Source organism: Natrix helvetica (genome assembly GCF_964273705.1).
Source record: "Natrix helvetica genome assembly, chromosome: 3".
NCBI classification, from domain to species: domain Eukaryota; kingdom Metazoa; phylum Chordata; class Lepidosauria; order Squamata; family Natricidae; genus Natrix; species Natrix helvetica.
In genome coordinates this window covers 39092866-39119988 of record NC_138549.1, presented here as the reverse complement: position 1 = coordinate 39119988, position 27123 = coordinate 39092866, and the positions used below count along the sequence as shown (strand labels likewise).

The 27123-nt window shown below is 36.6% G+C and overlaps 1 protein-coding gene across 4 annotated transcripts in view; it reads left to right on the top strand.

Moving 5' to 3' along the window:
• Positions 1 to 1114: 1114 nt before the first annotated feature.
• OCA2 (OCA2 melanosomal transmembrane protein) overlaps positions 1115 to 27123 on the top strand; it is a 209544-nt gene continuing 183535 nt past the window's right edge. For 3 of the 4 annotated variants that reach the window (XM_081947657.1, XM_081947660.1, XM_081947659.1), the window contains exons 1-2: positions 1115 to 1459; positions 4723 to 4853. The gene's annotated coding sequence lies outside the window, so the exon portion shown is untranslated. The remainder of the gene's footprint in view (positions 1460 to 4722; positions 4854 to 27123) is intronic. The other variant, XM_081947658.1, reaches the window with a different exon arrangement.

The window sequence follows — 27123 nt, the reverse complement described above, 5'->3', positions numbered from 1 at the left end:
GTGGCACAGCTGTTCCCCCCTCTCACTGTTCTACTTACCCTTGCAGACTCAGGAAAGGCTCCTTAATCCTCCTTTTTCAGTACTGTTCAATAGCGCCTGCGGTGCACATGCACATGCAAATTAAACCGGTAGCAGACTTCAGAGCATTTCTCCCCTGGTCTGATATCTTTCTATTTGTTTATTTATTTGTAAAATTTATTGGCTGCCCACCTTACCTCAGGGTAACTCTGGGAGGCTTATAATCATAAAAGATAAAAACTGTCCAAAGCATATATATATATATATATTTAATGTTGCCTTTTTATATTTGTGTTGTATTTGTACTGATAAATAAATAAAGGGAGACTAGTATAGATCTATTTCGAGCTAATTAGCTCTCATCAGCTAGCCATACCCTTACTGGGATTTGAACCCGGGCTGTATATATCTTAGGCAGGAGTTTTAGCCACTAAGCCACGGGCTCTGTTCCTTATCAGTTGAGCCAGGGAAATAGGTATGTATTTGTGTTACAACCCCTGGTATGACTAAATATGGGAGGAAGGTCACTACTCCCTCTTTCTGTCCTTCGGCTTATCACAGAAGACCATGCAGGCAGAAAACCATATTTTTATTTTTAATGTTGCCTTTTTATATTTGGTTATATATATATATATATGTATATACTGAGGCCCAATTAAAAGATGGGGAGGCGGGAGTAGGATCAGCGGGAGTTGGAACCATTATTAATCTATCAACCATCTCTATTGTGATTCTCCTCCATTGGAGCTCCAAACTAAGAGGCAGATCCAGGTCTTTAGGATCTTACTAAAAGTCAGGAAGATTGGAGATGACTTCACTGGGGGAGGGGGGAGGGGCAAGATGTTCCAAAGGGCAGGCACTGTTCATCTAAGAACTTTCTAAAAGAAATAGTATCTTTGCTTTTAACTTCATTGTAAAGAAGAATTCAAAAGCATGTATTTTCCATGTGCAATCACTTAAAAGTAGGTGGAGTCTATGAATTAAGAATATTTTGAGGATTCAAGGGCTGGGGTAGACTTTGAATGAAGCTGGTTCTAACATTGCATCCCCTTGCTTTAATGATAATTGCCAGCATTCATGTCACCTGCCTCCAAGAATCCTTGGTATTATGTAGAATAATATTCATTCTAGCTCCTTCCAGATCAAGGTTTTCTCACATTATCTCATGTAGTTGGTGAATGATACAGCTGATGCCCATAAAAGTATCAGCTGGAGTAGTTGATCAGCTTGAGAGGAGCTGATATTTAAGAGATGATGAGTGTGTTTAATGAACCAAAGGCATTAATACTACGTATAGCTTTGAAATTGATGTTGAATTAGACAATACCAGGTTTAATCAATCAAAGTATTACTTAAGTCACATTGATTTAAAAGGAAACTTAAAAACTAATTTACAAGGCAGTCCTGTATTCAAAAGCCAGTCCTGTTAAAATCAATTACAGTAAGTTTATACCCACCACTGTTCTTGTTGAGCTCTTGGTACTCTTGGTGAGCTTTGTTTTCTTTTTGCAGATATTTTATTACCATTGTAGGCAATATTATCAGTGCTCTGACATGGGTTAATGAGGTTGTTAACTGCTAAATATATAGCAGCTTGTCCTACCATCCTTGAATTGTAGGCTTTTATGCAAAAATAGTTAGGGTGGAGGTTTGCCTAAATATGAATTTCTCCCATTTGTGTTCATTCTGAAGCATTTTGCACTCATGCTTTGTTGCTGGTGAAGAACAGACATAGCTCAGGGAGAGTTCTTCACGCATGTTTGAGTTCAGCTCTTATTATCCATAGTTAATGTGACTACTGAAGGAACTGCCATTCATAGTCTGCCTGAGACCATTGTTTTTAAGGCTTTACTGAATTATGACATCATAAATCAATTCCATAACTTGAATTCAAGTCTTATACTGTCACAGGACACTGATAGCTGTACTCCAATTTAGTCTATTGCTGTTATCTACAACTCTTACATACTTTAAAAGGGTATATTTTGTTGTCTTTCAAATTTCCTTTTTTTAAACAAAAGAACAATCAATGCTTGGGATTAAACCCAAGATCTTCATAAATTCCATATCATAGAAAAGAAAGAACAATGCTAACTTTAGTTTAAATTGCATTCACTGAGTTGTAACCTGAATGGTCGTCCTACTGATATAGAGTAACTATTGTAATGAATTGTTTTCTTGAAGTTACTGGAAACATGCAAATATGAAAAAAAGCCCAGAGCTGTTTTTTCCCCTTCTCCTCCTCCACTTTATCCCTTCTGTTTCATTGCACTGAACTCAAAGTCTGCCAGGAATGCAGACAAATTATTTTGTATTCACCCTCTTCACCTCCACATGCTTGTCATAAGATATAACCTTCTGAGTGAGAGGCCAGAAACTAATTTGCAAAATCCCAATCTTTCTTTCTAATAGTTATTACTCTTCAGCAATTCAAACAACCCCCAGCCTTATCAATCCAGCCCAAAGCAATTTCCAACTCATAGCTGAAAGTACTGCTAACTAGATCTCCAATTCTTCTGTTGTTGTTCTTCTCTACAGGATTGTATACAAATAGCAGAATCTTCTCCAACCTCATGTTGGAGCCAGTGGTGGGTTTCAAACTTTTTAGAACCTCTTCTGTAGGTGTTGGCTGCTTTGTGGGAGTGGCTTGCCAGCCATGTGACCGGGTGGGAGTGGCTTGCCGGCCATGTGACCGGGTGGGCATGGCCAACTTGTAAAATGTGGTGAAACTCACTTAACAACGCTCTTGCTTAGCAACCAAAATGTTGGCTCAGAAACTCTGGCATTTGAAGCACACAAGTCTTAAGTCAAGTTACAAGACCCATGCACCCCTAACCCTTTAGAAAAAAAACTCCAGAGGTGTTCAAACTTGACAGCTTTAAGACTTGTGGACTTCAACTCCCAGAATTCCTCCTCTAGTCATGTTGGCTCAGGAATTCTGGCATTGAAGTGTGCAAGCCTTAAAGCTGTCAAGTTACAAGACCCTTGCACCCCTAACCCTTTAGAAAAATAAATCCCAGGGGTGTTCAAACTTGACAGCTTTAAGACTTGTGGACTTCAACTCTCAGAATTCCTCCTCTAGCTCTTCATCTTGATGATGTGCGGATGGGCAAGGGGAGGGAGCTGGAACTGGTTCTAAATGGCACTGTAGATTTATGGAACCTCTTCTATAGAAGAGGTTAGAACTGGCAGGAACCCACCCCTGGTTGGAGCGCTGGAGAAGATTATCAGTTGTGAATAGAGTTTGTGAATTCAGAATGATACAGTGGTTAAAATGTTGGACTAGGAATGGGAGAGACCCAGTTTCAAATCTACTCTCAATCATGGAAGGTCCCTGAATGACTGGGTAACTATTGTTTTCTCAACTCAACCTATGTCACATTGCTGTGGGGAAAACTAGGAGGAGAAAACACATTGTATGTTATGTAAAAGCCCCCCTGAATAAAAGGCAGAATAATAAATCAGATCATTAAATGCAATCAACTTATAAACTGCTTCAAAATGTGATAGTTTTGCAGGCTGCATACAATTGGATTAAAGAAATAAACTCCTAAATACCCAGTCAGCGTTCTATGAAAGCAGGATTTGAGTTACAATAGAGTCTCTGTAGGTCAGGGCTGAGTTCCCACAGGACTAGTAATTAATTAGATATGAGCAAAGTGTAGGGACACAAAAATGATAGTAGGGCCATCAAAGCTTTGACGTCCAACATCCTTTTTCAAAAGATGAACTATCCCCCAAGCACTTTTATTCTTACAGTGGTTCTACATTGTAGGCTGTGTTTGCATTGAATTTTATTTGGGCTGTTTAACCCATTTTCTTAATTCATATAATATATTGAACCATAATCCAGATACATTATTGTTTTTGACAACACACTATGCAATCAAAAGTACTCCCCCAACAATCTAACCCAACCCCCAAGCAAGATTAAAACTCGTGTAAAAGCTTGTAGGTTAATCCATAATGGGCTAATTTTCTTTCTTGTGGGAACTTCATTTGCATGAAATATAGAAGGGCAACAGCGTTCAACTTCAGGCTTCAGATGCCGTGCTCAGTTCCAGCAACTGAGTTTTAAGACACTGAGATTTTGACCTGGAACTTCTCCCAACCCCTAGATTTGGAATTTCCTTGCCATGAGTCTCAGACCTAGTTTGAAACAGTTATTAATTTCATTCAAGATCCAACAAACACCATTTTCCTCTTTGAAAAAAACACCTTCTTAGTCTTGATTATTTAAATGTGTTCATCGATCATTTACAAAACGAAGAACAATGTGAATACAAGAAGTTTAATATTCACGTACTTGCTTTTCTGTTCTACGAATAAAGGTTGAAAACAACTTCCTTTATAAGCTGGTAGTGAATGAAGTATAAAGACTTTATAATACTTTAAATACAGTTTCCCAATTTATAAACCGGACACTTCATAATATAAGGGTGTCTCTCTGTGTGTATGTGATCCATTTCCTCCCTCCTTCCACCTCCCTCCTCCCCTCCACTTGAACCACAGGATGATTAGAAAAGGCTTTGTGAAGTCAGAATATTGCTAGTGGCTGTTAAATGAGCACCAGCATTCAAGTTGGTAGTATCACATGATGATTGACCTAAGAATTTTTGCTTCAGTTGGGTTTGTCAAGAATGTAATGGACACTTGTAGACCTGTAGATACTGAACTCATCTTCTCTGTGATTTATACATTTAGATTCCTGAAGTCTCTCTTCAGGAAAATGATAGCAGCTTAGAGTTTACAGAGGTGCTGCAGGAGACAGATTGCGTTTGTATCTTTTTCCTTTTGTGGACTTGAAGAAGGTATCAAGACATCTACAAGACCAGGTAAAATATTCTTGTCTAAGTGCCACATTTTTGAAAGTGTATGTTTAAAACATTTGAATCCAGTACCCAAGGACACAATTTATCCTAATTTCTCTTAGGTTATTGGAATACCATTTATTTCTTTCAAGTGAAATTTGAAATAAAACCAAATTTCACTTGAAATAAATAAATGGTGTGTGTGTGTATATGTGTGTGTGTATGTGTGTGTGTGTGTATGTGTATATATATATATATATATATATATATATATATATATATATATATATATATATATATATATATATATATATATATATATATATATATATATTTGTGTTGTATTTGTACTGATAAATAAATAAAGGGAGACTTTATTTAGGCATAAGTTGTAACACTAATACATACATACATACATACATATATATATATGTATGTGTGTGTGTGTGTATGTGTATGTGTATGTGTATGTATGTATGTATGTATGTATGTATGTATGTATGTATGTATGTATGTATGTATGTATATGTATTTGTGTTACAACCCCTGGTATGCCTAAATATGGGAGGAAGGTCACTACTCCCTCTTTCTGTCCTTCGGCTCATCACAGAAGACCATGCAGGCATGGTATGTATGTACACACACACACACACACACACACACACACACACACACACATACACACACACCATTTATTTATTTCAAGTGAAATTTGGTTTTATTTCAAATTTCACTTGAAAGAAATAAATGGTATTCCAATAACCTAAGAGAAAGGATAAATTGTGTCCTTGGGTACTGGATTCAAATGTTTTAAACATACACTTTCAAAAATGGTAAAAGTGGTAAAAATAAATAATTACACTGTACTGATTCATATTTAAGAAATTAATTGCTTTTCCAAATTGGTACTGGGACCAATGTGATACAGTTCAGACATTACATTCTTTCTTCATATCATCTAAGATAACTAAATAGGATTATTTTGAACAGTAAATATGTTTAAGTCAGCTCCCAGAAGTAATATTTTTAGTCTATTGTTACAGAAAACTAAATACCTTATGACATCATAAAGAATAACACATTTATTATAGCATGATCTTGCATGGGCTATACCTACTTCAGTAGATGCATAAAATGTTAAGGGGCAATCCATATATGTCCACGTATATATACAAACCAGAGGTAAAAACAAAACCCGGCTTTGGTAAGCTGATTAATCTTTCTAATGTGATGGGCAAATTTGACTTCTATTTTAGCTTTGATATTTATATCATTTTTACAAATGTATCCAAAATGGCTATACTGACAAAAGTAATAATTAAAATATTCCAATAGCTGTATCTTCCATGGTCAATGAAATCTTTGGATATCATGTACAGAGTTATCATTTGATGGATCGTATATCTATACTCCCACGATGAAACTAATCTTCTGATCTTTAGATCTTTGGTATTCTAAATAATTTAAAATAGTGTTAAGGGAAAAAGTTACAGAGAAGATGCATACAATGCATGCTAACAAACTCTTTTTAATCCAATTTGTGATACATTCAGATCCAATTGAGAGACATATTGTCTTCAACAGTAATGAAAATTTTGTGAAGATGAATGAGCTTTTCAAACAGTGGGATTTATTTTGGTTAAGGTATATTCTCTAGAAATTTTGGAATATTTTAAATGTTAATATGGTAGCTTTAATTATTCCCAATTAAAAAATTGCTAATAATTTCTAGTATTTTATATTATTGCATTTTCCAGATGTAACAATTTATTAAAGAAGCTTTCAGATATCTTAGGTTTTCACTAGAATTATAGTATCTGCCTTTATATTTTATTTTAGTTTTTTCATCTTAGTTTGTATGTAATTTTAATTTAATAGAATCCGTATTTCAATAGAATTTCAATAGAATGATTGAGGGCTATTTCGGAATAAGATGGATAAGAAAATAAGATAACTGGATAACTTAAGCATCCTATAACAGTTCTACTTTTTGTTTGAATTTCAAAATAGTTGAATTACTCTGAATATTACTTATCCTGGTGACAAATGCTTTTCACCTGAAGTGTTAATGAGTTGTTAAAATTCAGGCAACTGTAAAAATTGTCAGAGTTTGTGACAATGGAGCTTAGAAGAGAACAGAAGCTTTTTGCTGGTATATATATTCTATTTATTTCTCTAAAATAATAAGTTTGAAGACTGACTATTGTTCTTGCATGTTCATACTGTCATCTGCTCCACATGACTGCACAAATACTGAAATTAAATATAATTGGTGAATACATAATTTTTATATGTTTTGAATATTAAACAGTCAGCAAAAATTTGATAATATTTGATATTAATAATTGGAAAAGAAAACAATTAGGAGAAAATTTGAAAATAAATTCATTCCAGTTCTGCCTTTGATCTAAAAATGGTTTCAAAACTACTCAAGAAATAATGACAATCTCTAGTCATAGGAGAATTATTCACATGAAAGGATTCTTTCTTTGAAATTCTAAAACTTTTTCACCATTCCTTATTTTGATACATATTAAAGCATTTCAGAGTCCTTGGGAACTTGCCTTCCTGCAATTCAAAATAAACCAAAGCAATTGCATTTTAAAAATAAGACAATGGATTTATTTTTTTATTTTCTAATAATTGTATAGGTAAACACATATTATTGCCTTATTTTTAACTAATTTAAGCAGTGGGACAAGCTTTTGAATTTAGATCAGTGGGAAAGAGAACAACTAGCGTCATTTCAAGATCTTTCTTCTTGGGCTGCTTATTTTTTATAGCCATTAGTACATAAAATCCATTTTGGAAAAGTGTGTTGATGCAAAGGAATGATTACAATCTTGGGATAAAGAAGGATAAGATTGGAAAAAAGATATTTAGCAAATGAATCAATTTCAAATTCCAGAATCTGTCAGAGATTTTGAATAACTACCGTGGAGGCCATGTCCCATCCATAATTTCATACAAGGGAAAGAACAATGAGGACATTAAATCATGACACACCTAGTAATATCTAAACAACAAAAATTTCAATCACCAAAATTATTCAAAGGACCAAGATATAAATGCAGGATGAGATGTGTGAAAGCAATCCAAAGATATGACAGTTTGGGGTAAAACAGAATTACCAAAACAAACTCTTGTTGTGTTTGCTGTTTGCACAAATGCTGCCCTTATTTGATTTTGTTTCATGTTTCTTCTGCATTACATCTTGCGCTTTGGGTGCAAATGACCATGCCTTGTTAGAGTTCTTGATTAAAAGAACAATAGCTACAAACCATGGATTTTAGAAAGGCTGTTTTTCATAAAGTGAGGGAAATAATGAATATGTCAAAGGGAGAAAAACAAAGGGAAATGTAGTGTCTTGGTGAGGACTTCTTGAAAAGGGAATTTAGGATAGCAAAGTCTCAATAAGAAAACTAAGAGGCATCTAAAGAAGCAATGTGGTTGAATACTGTAGCATTGAGATGAAAGGAGGGTGTTCATTGGAAATGAAAATAGTTAATTACCAACCAAAGCTCTGAAGATTTGGGTTATAAATATATAAATATATATAAATATATATAAATATAAGATTAGGATAGAAAAGGTGGAAAATGAGTTAGGACTTGCAAAAGAGAAAAATCCAGAAAGGGGTTTCTTCAAATATGCCAAATGAAAGAAGAAAACAAAGGAGATAATAAATTCACTGCTTACTCCAAACAGGGAAATTTTAACACATGACTAAGAGAGAGTAAAGGAGCCAACGCCAATTCTGCATTTGTCTTTACAAGGAAATGAATAGGGAAGGATATAGACAGAATAGGTAGATTTAAGTAACTTTGCAGATACAGAGTCTAGTCTAACCAAATACATTACGGCATTTGCTTTGCAAGCAACAGCTCTCTTTATTAAATGCATATAATGGATTTGTTGAGTAGAAGAGAGGGAAGGGGTGGAGAAAAACAAGGTGAGAGGTTAATGGATTTACATAATAGTGGTGATTGAGAGAAAGGCTGAACAATAGTTTATGCATAATGGGCTAAGAACCACTGTTGTTGTTCAGGTCTTCTGTAATGGATTTGATTATTTTTTTAAAAAATGTTTTGTATTGTAATTCGGTCTGCAGAGTGGGTGGTTGAGCCCAGGGGCTGAAATGTTGTACCTTTGTCTCGTGACTGTTTGGAGTTTCCATTTTATGTCCAATTATTCTCTTGCACAGAATAAGACTAGTTTCTCCAGTATAAAATCTACAGGAGCATTATTGGCAGATGATGACATCCAATATATCACATTGGAGCAGTGCTTTTCAAACGGCAACTTTAATATGTGTAGATTTCAGATCCCCAAATTTCCCAGCCAGCCAGTGTGAAAAATAGCATTTTAGAGGATGAGCATATGAAGGTGCCCTTAACAGTATAGGTTGGGGCTTGGTAGGGTGTTATTGGCATAATTATGGGGCAGAGTTGGCATCTGTCATGAGCCATAATTCAATTTCACAATTTGACTCTGATACTGACAATATTGCTTCACCTGAGCTTGTGGATTGTCAACCTCGGGGGGTCGTCAAATCATGATTTGAGGAGGCTGATCAACCATAGGTGTCTCCTGAACAGTGGGAGCAGTCATATGATAAGTCATGACCCCTAAACCCCAGGCCTCCCTACATTCAGCGATGAGCAGAGCAGCGCTCTCAATGAGGCTCCTTACTACGCAAAGGGCAAGGCCTAAGTAATTGCAGCTAGCTGTCTGCAGAGAGATTTGCGTAGCTACTTTGCTTTCTGCCTTTTTTGTTGGGGGGGGGGGGGGAAACAACTGTTCATAACTCCAGCTCATGATACTTGTTCTTGTCTTTCACCTCTCTTGAACCCTTGAGTATTGGACCAGCTAATTACCGGATTCAGGTTTTGAAACTTCAAAAAACATATATTGAACTACTTTATTGTTGCTTGAATTTCAAATGGATTTATTCAGGCAAGCACTCTTTGCACAAACCTTGATTTATGATTGTGTCTTTGGTTATCTGCTTGGTAAACAACTCAACTCCTGAGAAACCGTGTCTATGCGTATATGCATAGGCAACCTGAGATAGAGCAATATCTGAGTTCATTGCAGAATTTAGTCTCTATGTTTGTGTTGTCTTGTTGTCTTTTACTGCTAGTGATAGGTTATTTGAAATTGGGTGGTTGTCTGAGTCCAAGTATATGACCAGTATAGAGCACAACTTATTGATGATACCTTTGAGTGGGCAATTAGTTCTGTTCTGTCAGTATTTTACATTGGTTTGCCTGTCACTAATCTAGCTCTGTGATTTATCTTTTGATCCCATTGGTGGATATTTTAGTTAGCTGAATACCCAACTAAGATTTAGGTTTAAGTAAGGCAGACTTTGTATCTGTTTATCTTCCTAAATGGAGCTTAACTTTTTCTTTATGCAAATACAAGCCTAGTAATGTTAACTCTTAATGTTATTGATTCTCTCTCACCACATGTTCATTCCATTATATAAAACTTCCTGTTACCCATAAAAGGAATTTAGGGGCCATAGGTGCTCCTCAGGAATAGGTTGCATAATCTGGCAGTAGTAGGAATGGTATTATATATCAGGAAACACATAACATATTTATATATCAGCATCTTGGACACCTCTTTGAACTTAATAACTTTCAGTGAAGAGGATTTATATTTTCAGCTGTGAGTTATGAACCCAGTCTTTGTCAAATGATATGTCATAGGCAACATTTACATGCTGCTAATAAAAATTACAATGAATATACAGATTTAAAAAAAAAAACTTAGATAATTTCAACCACAGATTCCGCTGGAACTAAACATTAGAGTTTGGTCCATAAACTTAAAAAACTCTTCAACAGGATTGAAAAAAGAGGGGAACTTGCAGCAGAAGATTAGATTTACTTTATTTAGTATGCAAGATAAACAAAGCTTTTTAAAAAGCTAGAAAGTTTTTTCTGGAGTACTCAAATAATGATATGATTGTATATGATTCACATGGACATTCCAAGAAGCCTTGAAGAGAGGGAGTATTTGGTAAAGAACTTAAAGCACAGTTTTCCGATCTGACATTTTTCTAGTGGTTTCACTTTAGAATAGATATATTTAGATACATGTTTATATTTAAATATGAAAAATATTTAAACTATGAATGTCAGAAGATTCTGGGGAGGAAATGGAAAACTCCTAGTGAGAATATGGTGAATTTATATCCTGCAGAGTAGTGGGAGACATTATGATTAAAAATGGCAAGTGGATGCTAGTTCTGGACTGCCAAAATCTCTCTAGAGAAAAAAGAGATGTTCGAGATCACACACACATACTCTGGGCAGCTACTTTATGTGACTAGATAGCAGAAACCAAGGTTTTTGTGGCACTTGAAATCAGCTGGAAGTTGCAAGATTTCATTGAGTTTATGATCATTAATGTGCCTCCATGGATTCAAGATTCAACAAAATCTCACTTCTTAATCATTTTGGATTTTACTTTTTAAAAAATTGTATTACATTTTAAACATTGAGAACCTTCAGTACCAAATAGTTTTATCATATTCAGTAGGTGCCATTTTTCTTCAATTGTTTAAGAAATAAGATTACAAGTTTAAGATTTTGTAAAAAAAAATCCATTTGGGAATACAAAGCAAAAGAGTGATGAGAGTATTGATTTAGAAAGTTTTAAACAGATTAAGGATTTAGATGGACTTGAACTAAGATTTTGAAGTTAATTAAATGAATCCTTCTTGTGGAAAATATTCGATGTCAACATCTGGATAACTGTTAAGATGACTGTGAAAGTTAGCCACTAAAGGAAACCAGAAGGAAATGGTTCTGTTGAGATTAATATTTTTGGGCATAGAAAATAATTTTAATTGTTAAAATTACCTGCCATGATAGATAAATTAGATGGTGTTATGGAAAAGGAACAGGTTATGTCAAATTAATTTGAAACCAAGTTAAAGGTGGATTTAAAATGTATAATCAGCTGAAAAAAGATGAAACAGCGGACACACTAAAAGACAAACCATTGGCTATACAAGTGAAACCAGCTATTGTTTAACGATTAAAACCAACATCCAAATACTAAATGAGAAGAGTGATATGGATAGCTTTTTAATAGATGTATATGGATAGCTTTTTATATATTTGTTTTTGTAGATTTTTTTAAATATATGTATATATGTACATAGAGTTTGTTAAAATTGTCAATGATTTGTGAGAATTGACAGAATATGAAGAGTGACATGGGTCTTTATACTGAAACTACAAAAAGGATTTGCTAAAGTCAGCAATGAGAGCATAAAAAGAACACAGATGTTTAGATAGTATTTGAGGAGGCTAAAGATTGTTCTGAGAAAGGAGAAAGAATACAGAATTGATTTATTTGATCAAGGCTAAAATAAATGGATTACTATTTCTGGCAACGTTTAATAAATCAGGACAATGTTTTAAAAGTTTTAATGCTGGGCCTTGACTGTAATAAAAATTGAATTGAATTGCATTTTAAGTGTTGAGATAGGGAACATTTATTTAAATAGAAAATGAAAAATAAATGATAAATATAAAAGGAAGGATTCAAAGTGGGTTTGTTAGATTTGCAATAGTTAGGTTAAATAGTTAGTTAAATTATTATATAAATAAAAAATAAACTATACATTTTATGTAGATTTTAAAAATGTGCAGCTTGTTATTGCAGGAGATGTGAGTGGTTATACTGTATGTTTATGAATCAGCATATGCAAAAGTGATACAGAAAAGAAATGGATCTAATTATTGTTTATTAGAATTTTCCCTAACTTGTACATCTTGCCCTGTATATGTGTTGAGAATATAGTTTCCAGATTTCCCATCTAGCATAGCCTGACCAAGCATAGCCATTGGGAATTCTTTTAGTTGCACTCTTTTGAAAAATAGTTGATTAGAGAAGTTTGGTTTAGTAAGATGTTTGTGATCATGGAGTGTGTATGTAATGCATAGAAAGAGGAGCCTGAGAAATATTTTCTAAATGGAATGCTTTAGCAGCCCTTTCGAGATTTAAGGGATTAACTCATAGCCACCAATTAGAAGCTATTGTTAAATCCTTTTAAAAGCAGAAAGCAGTTAGTGTTAATCCTGATGATTAAAAATATCTGTTTCACATTGCAACCATTGATTAAGAAAAACTGCAACAATTTTCAGGAATGTTACACAATTCTTAACACTGATTGGAATATAAAATGTGGGGCCAAAATAAGTGAATTAGGCATGATATTTAACAGTTGAAGGGTCACAAACATTGCATTGCTATTTCTTTATTACTCTATTTCCCCTCAAATCTTGGTATGCCAACTCACCATGGCACAGGTGGGGGAGGGACAGTGTGGTGGTGTTGGAGAGATTAGTGAAGAATGCTAGGAATGTAAATCAAGAGGATATAATTCCAGAAGGGGCACCCAAAGTGTAACGTTCCTCCCTACTACCTAGCTAAATCAAATAGGCATCAAGCAGGTAGTGATATATGAAGGTAGTGATATATGAAGATGCTGCATGATCTCTTCAATGACAACATAAAACAGATCATTTAATACCAGGGTGTCAAATTTGATTTCACTGAGGGCCGCATTAGGGTTATGTTTGACCTGGGGTGGGGAAGGGGGCATAGCCAGGGTGGGGGGTGGCCAGCTCAACTCGTGTTGGCACCGGTGGTGGCCCAAGCACTCTGCCCCCCCCCCAAATAGGCTCCTGAGCACCATTTTCAGCTGCAACAGCTTCCTGCAACCCTCTGCCAGTGAAAATGGAACTCGTGAGGGCTGCACACCAAAAATGGAGCTCAGGAGCCTATTTCCACTAGCAGAGGTACCGCGGGCCCATCCTTCAGTGTTTCCAGGGCAGTCTCGGGGGGGCAGATCTAAGCACCATATGGGCAAGATCCAGACCACAGGCCTTCAGTTTGACACTCCGATTTAATACTATGTAGGGAAGGCAATGGTCAGCCATTCTTTCATTTGCAAGAAAATTATATGGAAATGCAGTATAAAGTGTTTGACAATATAGAGTTGGATGATAGGCTCCCTCCAATTGGATGGCACTCAACATGTTACTGCAGATCTTTTGTAGTTTAGATGTTATATTTTATCCAAGAATCTTTCTCTACACTAGATAGCATAGGATATTGTTAAATACTTTAATACTCACACATCAATATTCTATTTTCTGCAAGTGCAATGGTTTGTAGCCAAGTGGTCTCACTTCCTTCGTTAACTTAGAATTTCCTTCTTGATTTAACTACAACTAATTCCCACTTTTAAAATGCTATTTAGTTAATATGCTTAAGAGCCACAGAGGTTTTTCTGCATATGATACATGAACATGCAACAAAGGCCCAAATAGTTTGGGAATAGATGAATTTGGGTGACATGTTTCATTTACTTTGTATTTACTCAGTGGAGTTTCTAGGGTGGTGCTCACAAACAGTTGCCTTTGTAAGCGTGCCAGAATTGCTGCCCATCACGGTGTTTACATTTTAACTGCTTTTTACAAATTAAAGAAAAATATTAGAGAATGCTAGCTTGTAACAAACTATGTCAGCCTCCAGGACTATTTTTATTTTGAAGCTTATTACTCCTTATGTGTCTTCCAAAGGGACAGTTAACCAATGGGGGAAAATGGAGAGTTTTACTTTAAGGGTTTGAATCAAATGTAAGATGGGATCACTTGAGTCTGGTTTGAATCTTGGGGACTTTGTGGGTAACATCCACATAGTTTTAGGCAACAAAATAGAAGTAGTTTCCCTTCTTCCAGGATAGTTGAGCTTATTACCCAGATATTTACTGGATCTTTTTCCAGGGCATTGCACCTATTATCCATATGCTTGCTGGATCAGTTTCTAGCTTTTAAAAAAAGGTCTGCCAAGGTCAGTGAGGAGCTACCACTTCCTGTAGTTGATGGTCCACAATTATAGAAAAACAACAGAAATGTTCTTAGTGGTGAATCATAGGCATTTTAGCCTATAATGCAAATGCAAATGTTTCTTCTTCCCTTTGAATTTTTTGATGATAGCAATGAGGATTACTGCAACGCTCTCTACATGGGGCTGCCCTTGGGACGTGCCCGGAGACTGCAGTTGGTTCAGAACGCAGCCGCGCAGGCTGTGATGGGGAGTACGAGGTACTCCCACGTAACACCTCTCCTGCGCGAGCTGCACTGGCTACCTGTGGTTTTTCGGGTGCGTTTCAAGGTGCTGATTACCATCTTTAAAGCGCTCCATGGCACGGGACCTAGTTACTTGCGGGATCGCATCCTCCCACATACATCCCTGCGGCCAATTCGCTCACACAGGGAGGGACTTCTCCTGGTGCCGTCCACTAGGCAATGCCAACGGGCGACACCAAGGAGTAGGGCCTTCTCTGTGATGGGCCCAACCCTCTGGAATGACCTCCCCCCCGATATTAGAACCACTTCTGACCTCCGCTTCTTCCGGCAAAAATTGAAGACTCACCTGTTCCGATTAGCAGGCCTGGCATAATTACAACTGTCCCTCCTGGCAAATGTATTATTATCTGGTTATCTTAGGGTTTTTTAATCTGTTGTGTCTGTTTTAGGGATTTTAAAAAAATTATATTTATTTAGCTTTGTACAGTTCTTTTAATTGCATTTTAACCTCCTCCAAACTGTACATATTTAATTTTTTATTGTATTTTTGTGATATTCTCTATGGACTGTACACCGCCCCGAGTCCCTTCTGGGAGAGGGGGCGGTCTAGAAGCACAAATAAATTGAAATTGAAATTGAATATAAGTAGGTAATCTTCACACATAATCTTCACAACTATCACTAAAACATCACAGTAAGGATATATCCAAATTGATTAATTGCATGCACACAAATCCTTTTCTAATGATCACTTCTCCCTTATTAGGAAGCCTTTGCCAAGTGCCAAGGGGAAAAAACAATCCAAATGCAAATGTTTCTTCTTCCCTTTGAATTTTTTGATGATAGCAATGAGGGTAATTTGGCTTTAGATGCTGAGAGTACTTAATTAACAAGTGCTTTAAATGCTTTCTAAGTAGAAATATTTCATGTAATTGATTAATTAATACAACTGGAACCTTGTGACCATGTCACAACTTTAATAAATTAACGACAGACATTTGCTTCCAATTTATGTAAAAACATGCTGACATCCATGGAATATTTGCTGTATGCTGCCAATTTAATATTATTGGGGGTTTTATTAAATGAAAATGTGTAAATTGAATAGTCATCATCTGGTCTACCTTATCTGAGCTCATAAATTAAGTAGGATTAGGCTAGTTAGGAGTTAAACAGAAGATTTATAGAGAATATTGGGCTGTAGGTTAGAATAAAAGTAAACTAGAAATAGAGTATCCAATAATAAACGATGTGATCCCTCTAAGACTACATCTGTCTAGGGTTAAGCCTTTTTAAATATTTGGAGGAAATACTGTAAACACAGACTTCTTTCCTTCATCACCAGTTAAATTAAGTTTTGTTTAACATTAACATTTATCATGACACAATTATGATCTAGATTTGACTTCAACAGATACAAAATATATTCAGGGTATTATTTTAAGTTGGCAGGTAGATAGGACTGCATGATCAATTTCACTTACAATTATAGATTTGCATTAGAGAACAATGGCGATTAAATTAATGTTTTCAGAGCATATAATTTCACCTTTCCCTTGACTTGTACTTATTCATATTTTTTAGTAACAGCAAAAGAAGGCTATTGCCAACTTGTTGGGTCCATCAAATATGTGTGTGATTTTGACAACATTTTCACTTGCTATAGCTTTTGGAAAGTGTAGTGTTTATGTTTGCCCTTTTAGCTTTGCAAGAAAAAAAAACTGTTAAAAATTAATTACATTTGTGGCCTGGATTGCTATATTATTTGATAGGGTTTTAAAGGGTTTTCTACTCCACGCTGCAAAATTGTTCCAGAAGGTAAAAATACAGATACTGTAATGTCAACCAGGTATCTTAGAGATTCTTCTAAAGTTATAGGTCAGGTGCAGTGCTAGATGGTGGAAAATTCTAATTCATCCCTTGGTATCTCAGTTAGCAAGATATGAAAAAATACCAACAACCTAACACCTGAATCTGGACAACCTGTGCCAATCAAAGGCGCAAAATTGGTTAAGTTATTTTGGCACATGGGACATATTATTCCACATACAGCTTTCTCCATCCCAGACAATAAAAACACAATAACAATTTAAGAAAGAACCAGTTTGCTGCCTTTTCACAATACTCCTGAAAACTTATGCCTCAAGCATCTGCTTCATACAGTTTAGTGAGGTGGTTTTAATGGGCCACACGAGACAAATACATGTTTTTTTTAACATGTACCTTTTAGCAGGCGTTCTTCCCATTTTAGCCCTTGCATTCCACGTTTACCCTTCATACTTCCTCTTCACACTCTTCATATCCATTTAAATTATGAGCAAAGTGACTTTTTCAAATCAATTACAAAGACATTTATCTGAAAGTCTAAATGCTTTTTTTTTTTTTTTTGGCTTGGAACAAATTTCAAATTAGAATGCTTGTGAATTAGCATTGTTTCCCCACCCCTCTATGAATGTTAATAGTTCTTCCTCTTGTTTTGTTCCTGTAATACATTTAGTGGCATTTTTAAATGATAACCACCCAAAGTGGGCTTTACCATCTTTGTAATCTAAAACCATTGAAGTTTTAAACAATGCATTAAAGATTTGATTAGCTTTGCTTCAAGCTTCGTAGTGCATAGTTTTGCTTTCTAATTTGAAGCAACCTAAACATTCATTAGCATAATTGAGAAAGCGATTCTCTTGCATTTTTTTTTTTTTTAAAAATATTTCATCCAAGCCGGTTATCTTTACAATGTCATGCTTGGGAACTCGTGTTTGTTTCAACATTGCCTATACAATTTCCTGATACAAATCATTTTCTGTGGCAAATTAACAGAAGAAAGTTAAATGTGGGAAGGGAAAATTCTAAACTAAATGTGAAGACAAAGGATTTGGTTTCCTCTGAAATGTTGGCAAGGCTGACTCTTTTGGGATGACTCTGCATGTGATTAGCCTGCCGTTTTTAGAAGTATGCAGCCCTAGCAGAAAGAATATCTGAGAGGATACGTGAACCCAAGTCAGCTGTCTTAACCTTTCTATGAAGCAGCTTTTGAGCATCCAGCTGTTATTAAAAATGATCTGAAGGTCTCATTAAACCGCTGCCAATTTTACATAAGCCTCAAGCCAGTCAGCTGAAAGACATGGGGATGAGGGCAAATGTAGTATCTACTCTCAAAACTCCAGATCAGACTTTCCTTTGCAGTTTGTTTTAATTCAAACTCTCTGGATGGATTTTATTCTCTTGGAAGTCTCTTCCAGCTGATTAAACTGGCCATCTTCTAGCTTTCTTTACCCATGGCCACTGTTCAGTGTTAATAATTCTTAGTTGGGCAGCTTTAATGGGAGAAAATGGTCCTGCAGATATCCAGCCTCAAACCACGAAGGGCTTTTAAGGTAGCAACCAACAACCAGCAATCATTGCATGTCTCAGTGTAAAATGTTATACGGGTGCTTCAAGAAGTGTACAAGAGCCGAATTAAGAAGTAACTAAGCCATGAGTGACATGAGAAACAAGGGTGGGCTGCTGCGGGTTTGTGCGGGTTCAGGCGATCCTTTAGCTAAGGATCTGCCCAGTTCAGTGAACCCACAAGTCCTACCCCTACCTGACTCCTTCAACCCCACCCCACCCCTCCCAGGAGTTTCCATGTTTGGGATGCCAGGTAAGTAAAGAGCCCGTGCAGAGGCTCTGGGAGGGCAAAAATGCCCCTCCCCATGTGGTGCAGGAGGCTGACTAGGCCATGCCCACCATGACACGCCCACCCAGCAACTGGGCAGAGAACCCATTTCTAAAATTTTTGAAGCCTACCCCTGATGAGAAATGGCTGCTATTGCAGGAACAAGACGCTCTATTCTAGAGCAAGGTTCTCCAACCTAGACAAGTTCGAGATGTGTGGATTTCAAGCCCCAGAATTCTTAGCAATGGCTCTGTTGGTAGAAGAACTTTGGGAATTAAAGTTGACACATTTTAAAATTGTCTAGGTTGGGAAACACTGAGCTAAGTGAGGTTAGGAATTTAGCAATGGAAAAACGTGACAAATCAAAATGGACTTTATTTGCATTTTTTGAACAGATGAGCAGGCACCCCAAACTATACGCTGGACATGCTATGTTTTGGCTCTCTTCTGTATATAGCTGTATGTCGTTCTTTAGGTAGAGAAGCAAGAACAAGAAGGAATTCTCATTTCCTTCCTTCTTTCATCTCACAGAGACCACCAGAATTGTCTGCAAGGAGGAGCGAACCATTTTTATTAACTCCTCCTTTTTTCCAAAGAGGTCATACACTGCCTTATGAAGAAGAGCAGCAGACATGATCCGCCTTTTGTGGTGGAGGTGAATGGGCAGAAAGATACCAGATTCACTCCCAAACCTTACCAGCCACAAACTGGATGTAAGCAAAATGCCTGAAGGCCAGGATCACTAGGGACTGCCTTGGGCTGAAACCTGTATATTAGGGTTAGAGTATTGAATCATTTACATCCATTGACTAGAATAGAACTGGAAGGGACTTTGGAGGTCAAGCAGGAGAACCTATACAATCTAAGACAAATGACTGTCCAGACTCTTCTTAAAAACCTCCAGTGGTGGAGTGTTCACACTCTCTGAAGGCAAACTGTTCCATCGGTTAATTTTCCTTACTGTTAAGAAGTTTCTCCTTAATTCCAGGTTGCTTCTCTCTTTGATTAGTTTCCAACCAGTATTTTTTTCCCTGCCTTTGGAGAACTTTGGTGCTTTGGAGAACAATTTGACCCCCCCTCTTCTTTGTGTAGCCCCTCAGATACTGAAATACTGCTATAATGTCACCCCTAATTCTTTTTAGGGTGTTAGGGTTACTCTGAGGAAACTGAATTAAATAAATATTTTTTTAGATCTGGGGGTGAGACTTGTTTTCTTGGTTGGCTAATACAGAGCAACATTAAGGACTGGCATCTGAGATTTTTTTTCTATTTGGGATGCATTTTTAACCAGAAGAAAAAATATTTTCTGCTTTTTTATTGATTTATAAGCCATACAGGGAATCTTCCTGCTTGAAGAGTAGGGACTAAATCCTTTGCAGAGGTATAAATAAATAAGCATGGTAGACAAAATGGAAACTCATCACATATTACTGTGCTATACACTTGATCTTACCCAAAAGGCTGAGAAGTGTTACTGTAGATCTCTAGTGGGTGATTTTAACAGGCGATGCTTCTCCATGGAGATCTCCCAAGATGTCCTGGATCTGGAAAGAAACTGTAATGTCTGGAGCAACTCTTGACTTATAAAATGCTGTTTTTTATATTTTATTATCCAGCACTTCAGAAGAAAGAAATTGTGCCCAACTCAAGGGCTTGATTCATTATCACTTTCTAAGCCATGTATCATGTTGGGTGTAGATGCAGGGAGACTAACCCAACCTGTGCCATTTGCTTGCCACAACAATGGGCACATGTAGTCAATTTTGACAGCGGGTCCCTTTTTGGATGGGAGACCAAGAGAAGTCCATGCTATAAATCAGGCAGGGAATCACCTGGAGGAAAGCAATGGCAAACTATTTTCACATTACTACCAAGAAACTACACGGATGTTTCCATACAATCACCAGGAGTTACACTCAGTGCAAGAGAGCCTATGCTACTGTATTGTACAGTGAGCTAATTACTCATTCCTTAAATATCAATTGTTATGTAGCCAACATCCATGCCTGCAGAAACGGGAGTTAACAGAAAACAAGGAAGTTTGCAGAGATATCAAAAGCATCCCTTTAGAAAATTAAAAAATCCCTCTAAATCCCCTCTAAAAACAGCCAAAGGTTTGAGTATGGTCTTTGAAACTAGAAATGCTGATCCACTTGAGAGGGAGAAAGAAAAAACATAGTGGAGAATGGAACGGAGCTTCTTTGAAAAAGACAGTTACCAGGATCCAATCTGTGTCAGTCACCAGGACCAGAGGTTTAGTCTTCTGATCTGTAGGACTTGTGCTGGAGTCCATCCTCAGAGAACTTGTCTCTCACCGAATGTGAGAGATTGTTATAACTTTATGGCATTTGATTATCTGCTAACACAGGAATTGAAAGTAGTGGAAGGTTAGGTAAGTAAGCAATTGGACCCAACAGGCATGCATTAATTATTTTCATGCTTGGGCAATTGTTTTATAACTCTACAGACAATCTGGATGGAAAATATATCAAACAGGGTATGGCGCTATAGATATGGAGAAGTATCCAGACAAATAGGAGTACAGATCATCTGTTCCACTGAATATGTGAAGTTGGAATGAGTAAAGAACAAACTTGAGAAAACATGAAGTCAGAAAGAGCAAGATGCACACCAACATTCTGTACCCAATTTCACATCCTGGAAAGGTTCAGAATAGAAACACACTGTTCGGCAGCAACATAAGTCACTCAAAACTCAGATGGCTTGCGAAAAGGATGGCTAAAGAGAAAAAAAATCTGGATTGAGAAAGTAAATCACCAACATCTGTTTTATAAAGGAAAATTAGGCTAATCAGGGTTGAAGAATTTGGAGGAGGAGGGCACTTCCTTAGAATACTGGTGCAGAGCTACAGAATTTAAACACCTTCTGTTTGTCAAGGGAGACTTAAGCAAGATTGACGCAGCAGAATAACAATAATTCAGAGATGTCACTCTAGGTACGATAACACTTTTATTCTCTTTCCTGAAATGTACTTTAGCATGCTTGCTTCTCAGCATGAAAAGCTGCCGGGTAGCTTCAGATAGATTTTTGAATCACTGCAGTGTTGTATTGTTGCAAGGGGAGCTGGTGCTGAATTTATTCTTTTAAAGTGCTTAATCTCTAAAAGAAGAGAGACCAAGTCTCAGATCTTTTTAATAATAATACTCTTTGATCTTTAAGCCTTTCTTTCTTTTTTCTTTTTTTATAAATAATTTTTATTAAATGTTTTGATCTTTAAAAACAATAAGGATGACACAGCAAAGAAAAAAACAATAAGACAGAACAAAACACGGAACATACATAACAATATACAATAATTTTACAGCTTTCTCTATCGGCTTTCCTTCTTAGCTTTTATAATTCTTTCTCCTGCATTGCCTTCCTCTCGCTATAACCTTGTCCTATGATTTAACAAACATAGTATTAACACTTATAATAGTATTCATTATTTATATCCATATATTTGTATTCTCTATTTTCTGTCTTGGCTTCTGTTTTCTAGCCACTTGTACATTTTATTCCATACTTTATAGAAGTCCGATTCTTCTCTTTCTTTTAGTTCTGATGTCATTTTATCCATTTCTGCGCATTCGAGTATTTTCCTGATTGTAGTTTCATCTGAGGGTGTATTGATTTTTTTCCAGTTTTGTGCAAAGGCAATCCTGGCTGCAGTGAGTATGTGTATGATTATGTATTGAGATTATTTGTCCATTTTTTGATCCAGCAGTCCTAATAAGAATGTTTCTGCTTTTAGTTCTATTTTTCGCTCAGTAATTTCTTCTAACCACTTTCGAATTTTGCACCAGTATTTCCTTGTGATGGGGCACGTCCACCACATGTGATAGAATGTTCAAGGCTTTAAGCCTTTCTTTCTATCACTGATATCTGGACATATTGTATAATAACCGAACAGACACAGAAATTCAGTATGCCACAGCTAAGGGCGATTTCATTTTTACTTAAGGGTCAGGATTTGGCCTCAATATAAATTAAAGCCTGAATGTATGGCTATGAACAATAAATATATTAAAAATTAACAAGTAAACCACCAATGTTTTAAAACTGATGCATCTTTTATTTCATTTTATTTTATTATAAACTATCAGATGATAATACCAATAGGGAAAATTACGGGAAGTGGTTTAAAATTGGAGTCTCTCTCTAGGCTGGTCTTTTCCAACTTTTGGTACTTTCCAAAAGGCCAAAAGTCACATTCCAAAAATGGGCTGACCTGAAATTTTCTCATCCACAGATACCTGGAATATGGGGGTATTGAACATCATAGTTCAACCACTTGTAAAACCTGTATTGTAGAAATATGTCCTAGAGATTTTTTTTCCAGTTCTGCTATATAGTTTTTATATATTTTATGAGTATGCTGAACAACTGCAAGGCAAAATCTGTCTTTACAGTTGATTAAACCTACCTGCAGCAATGACCTTTGTATAACACAGACAAATCTCTATAGGGATGGTTAACACTTTTTCACCTTCAGGACAATGTACTACATTGAATTACTTATGCAGCACATGATATGTTCCCTAACCATTTTCTTGTAATATTTCTCCCTTTTTAATATGTTCCTTCAAACTATTTGTAATCTTTCATGTTGATTATAATTTCCATGTAAGTTGTGGAATATGTTTTAGAATTTCCACCATAACTTCCCTTTGATGCAGGTAGAGCAAAAATAATGAGCAGTCAACAAAATCATAGATTTTTTTCCCCAAGACAAGATGATGGTTCTATGAATATACAAGTGTGCATCTTTAACTAACAACACTTCCTCCCTCCCTCCCTTCCTCTCTGGAAATATGATCTAGATTCTCTCATTTCTGTGAGTGAGTAAAAAAGCAACCTGATATGCTATTTACCTGTACCAAAATTACAATAGTTTAAGCTGCTAATGACAGGTGGGGATGGTATACTCTCAAATTAAAATAGCTTCCTGTTCTTCCTACTTTCCCACCTGTCAGGAGCAAGCAAGCAAGCAAGCTGAACAGCTTTGAGGCTTAGGTCAAACCTTTATTGTTAATTCATCACTTCACAAGAATCTTGCCAGACTTCCTGCTTTCCCCTGGGAAAGCCTGATATAGACCCAAGTGTTTGATCTCATACGCCTCCTCCCAGTTATGGAGTTCAGGCTGGACTATTTCTTAACTCCACCATACCACCTAATAGAACATTATGAATTGCCATGTGACCCTGTATCACATTTTAATCAGAACATGGTATTATGTACAATTGGATTTGACAAGAATACAGATGTAATGGTGTTGCAGAAGCAGAAAGAAAGCCTCAGCAAATATCCTTTACATGATTTTACCTGAGAATAGGAATCTATGGCTTATCCTTATGACTTATTAACTATAGCATAAAGACCTCTTGCTAAAGGACGTACCTCACGAGATCACTTTTGTTTCATTCTCATCTGCTGCAAGGCAACTTAACTTCATCTTTAGCTGTTCCAAGTAGCCATTACCCCTTTTCCTGGCATAAGTTTGCTATATGAAAATCATTTTATGATTTTGGGGTTGCTGGAGGGAGAGAGATAGGGAGAGGGAGAGAGGGAGGGAGGGAGGGAGAGAGAGAGAGAAAGAAAGAAAGAGAGAGAGATTGACATTGAGATTGATTGGGCTTTATCCAGTTTCTTTTGGCCACTTGAGGCAAAAGAAGTGGGCACTTTTGATCCACTGAAACCACTAGGCCTTGCCCTGTAGGGGCATCTTTGGCTTGAGTTGTGAGAGAGACTGAACATCTGGCTTCCAGCAGAGTAATACTTGACTGCACATTCCAAAATGTCACTTGGGCTCCTTTTATTCACAAGCTTATTGCTTTTTGGAAAAGAGCATTAGGCTAGGACATAGTGGCTCTTTTGAACTTTTTTTTTTTTTAAAAGCACAAGTGACATTCCTTTGAGTATATCCAATTGGGCATTATTAAACCCTAGGTGAAATTGACCAGAGTTCAGTCTGTTTTCTCTTTTAGTCAGAGAATAGGTACAGTAGACAGGCAGATTCTGAAGTAGAATGGAGGTGCCTGAAGAGTCCTTATAATGCTCTCATTGTACAAGTAACCTGCCACTTAGAATATTTCTGAACATGGGTCTACTAATCCAAAATAATCTGGTGGTAGGTGAACCAAGTGGAGGAACTATGTGAGTGGGTTGAAGGAGGAGTGTGGGGTCCTTGGCTATTGGGACAGCCAAACCAAGAACTGGAGGAATGCATAAGAAAGGCCTAGTATGCCTCCACTGATGGCCTCCCATGTGTGTTGGGACTATAATAAGAGACAGGTTTGCTCTAGTGGCTAAGATACCAGGCTAGAGAGCAGGAGACAATGAGTTCAACTCCTCCTTATCCATGAAAGCCATCTGGATGACTTTAGGCCAGTCACACTCTCTCAGTTCAACCCACCTCACAAGAGTTGTTGTTATGGGAAAATAGGAGGAGGAAAGTGTGTTGGATATGTCTCCACCTTGAGTTATTTGTAAAATAATGGCAGGATGTAAATAAATAATACATATAAGTTGCTCTGGATTGCTTTATGGGTAGTCCTCGAGTTACAATTCTTTTAGTGACTGTTCAAAGTTACAGTGGCAGCGAAAAAAGTGACTTATGACCATTTTTCACACTTATGACCATTGCAGCATCTGCATGGACATATGATCAAAATTCAGATGCTTGGCAATTGTTTCGTATTTAGGGATCATATGATGACCTTTTGTGACCTTCTTACCAGCAAAGTCAATGGTGAAGCCAGATTCATTTAATAACCATGTTACTAACTTAATAACTGCAATGATTCACTTAACAACTATGGCAAAAAATGTCGTAAAATGGGGTAAAACTCAGTTAACAAATGTTTCATGTAACAATATAAATTGTGGGCTCAGTTGTCTTCATAAGTCAAGGACTACCTGTATTTTATTAGTCTCATCTGGACTAGCAATAGTGATAATATTGCCAACCAACCGCTATGCATAAGCAGTATAGTTGACTGTCCTCTAAATAGTTATATGATAGACTGCAAATATTTAATAAAAATGAGAGAAGAGGAAACATTATGGGGATGAAATTGGTTAATTTCTCTCTTACTTCCTAAGGACAGCTACATATTGTAGCTTAGGGAAATGGAATGCAGAAATAGGCTGCTTTGCTTACTCAGTTTTCAGACTTGATAGAAAAGAAGATAACTTTTTTTTTGAAAGGAAGTGGATTGCAACACTTATAAGATCTATATATTTGGACAAGCATTTAACTTTTCAAGTACTAAAAAGAACTCCTTGGACCTGAGCAATTTTGAGTCATTGCTCTTTTAAAGAATTTAATATTACCTGCACATCTGAGTAGACTCACACTGGATTAAGTATCATCAAGATTACACTGTCAGTTGATTGGAAGGAACAGGCAGTTTTACTCGAGCACCTCAGACAGAAGTCAGTCCTGATATCTTCAGATCTTTCTATTCAAAAAGAATATACTCCATCTGTGCACGCACTAAGAATGTAATATTTTTGGTGTCTTCTGTTAAACAGATTTTCTTCCTCCCTCCCTCCCTCCCTCATGAGAAGAGATTTTTCCTCTCCAAATTCCTAGCAGTTCAACTCCTCATACCCTGAAAAACTGATAGTAACACATGGAAATCTGTTCTTTTTCATGTGCTTATTCAAGAATTGCTCACAACTTGACCTGGAGCAGTGGAGATGCCTCCTCACTTTTGCTTTAAATCGATTGGATAGCAACTCCCAGTGATCTTTACATGGTGAACTACTTAGTGTAGGAACCGAACACCTGCTGATGCTTCCCAGGAGAATACTACAGCTACCGATGATGCTGGATAAGCAAATCATGCTCTTAACATGGACAGATGTTGGTTTATTACTTCCAAGAAGTAAACACTGTTAAATACAAAGGGTTGGTATTTTTGTACCACATATATTCTAACTGGATCCACTTTGCACAGATTCAATTTACCCATTTCTTTTACTGAAATACAGCTTGAATGTGATGTATGCCTGCCACAAGAGGTCAGTGTATGCTTATTTGTTTGTAAAAATGCACATTGTTACCCATCATACCATAATGTAGGTGAAAGAGATTACAAATTCCATATTTATAGCATTTCGTGCCTTTGATGGTGATTTCTGCTGTGGATCATTGCTTAAAGGTATATCTAATGCTACTTTGTAAGGTGGATGTTAATTAAATCTTTAGCAATGGGGATCAATTCAAGAATTGATCAGTTCAATTGTTAACTCATGTACATCTGGGAACTGTACTATTTTAAACAGAAACCCAAGTCAGTTCAATATCCACACACACACACACACACATGAGATGAAATTATATGTCATACAGATAGAGTTTTTTTCAGCTGCTTCTAGTGGCAGAGAATGGAGATGCTGGTCTTTTTTTTGTTTAATTCTCCATGTTTATGTCAGGCATATAACTGGCTTGGACCATGTTTTTCAAACTCACACTGTGGTTTGTCGTTTCTTTTCACTCAAAGGTACCGT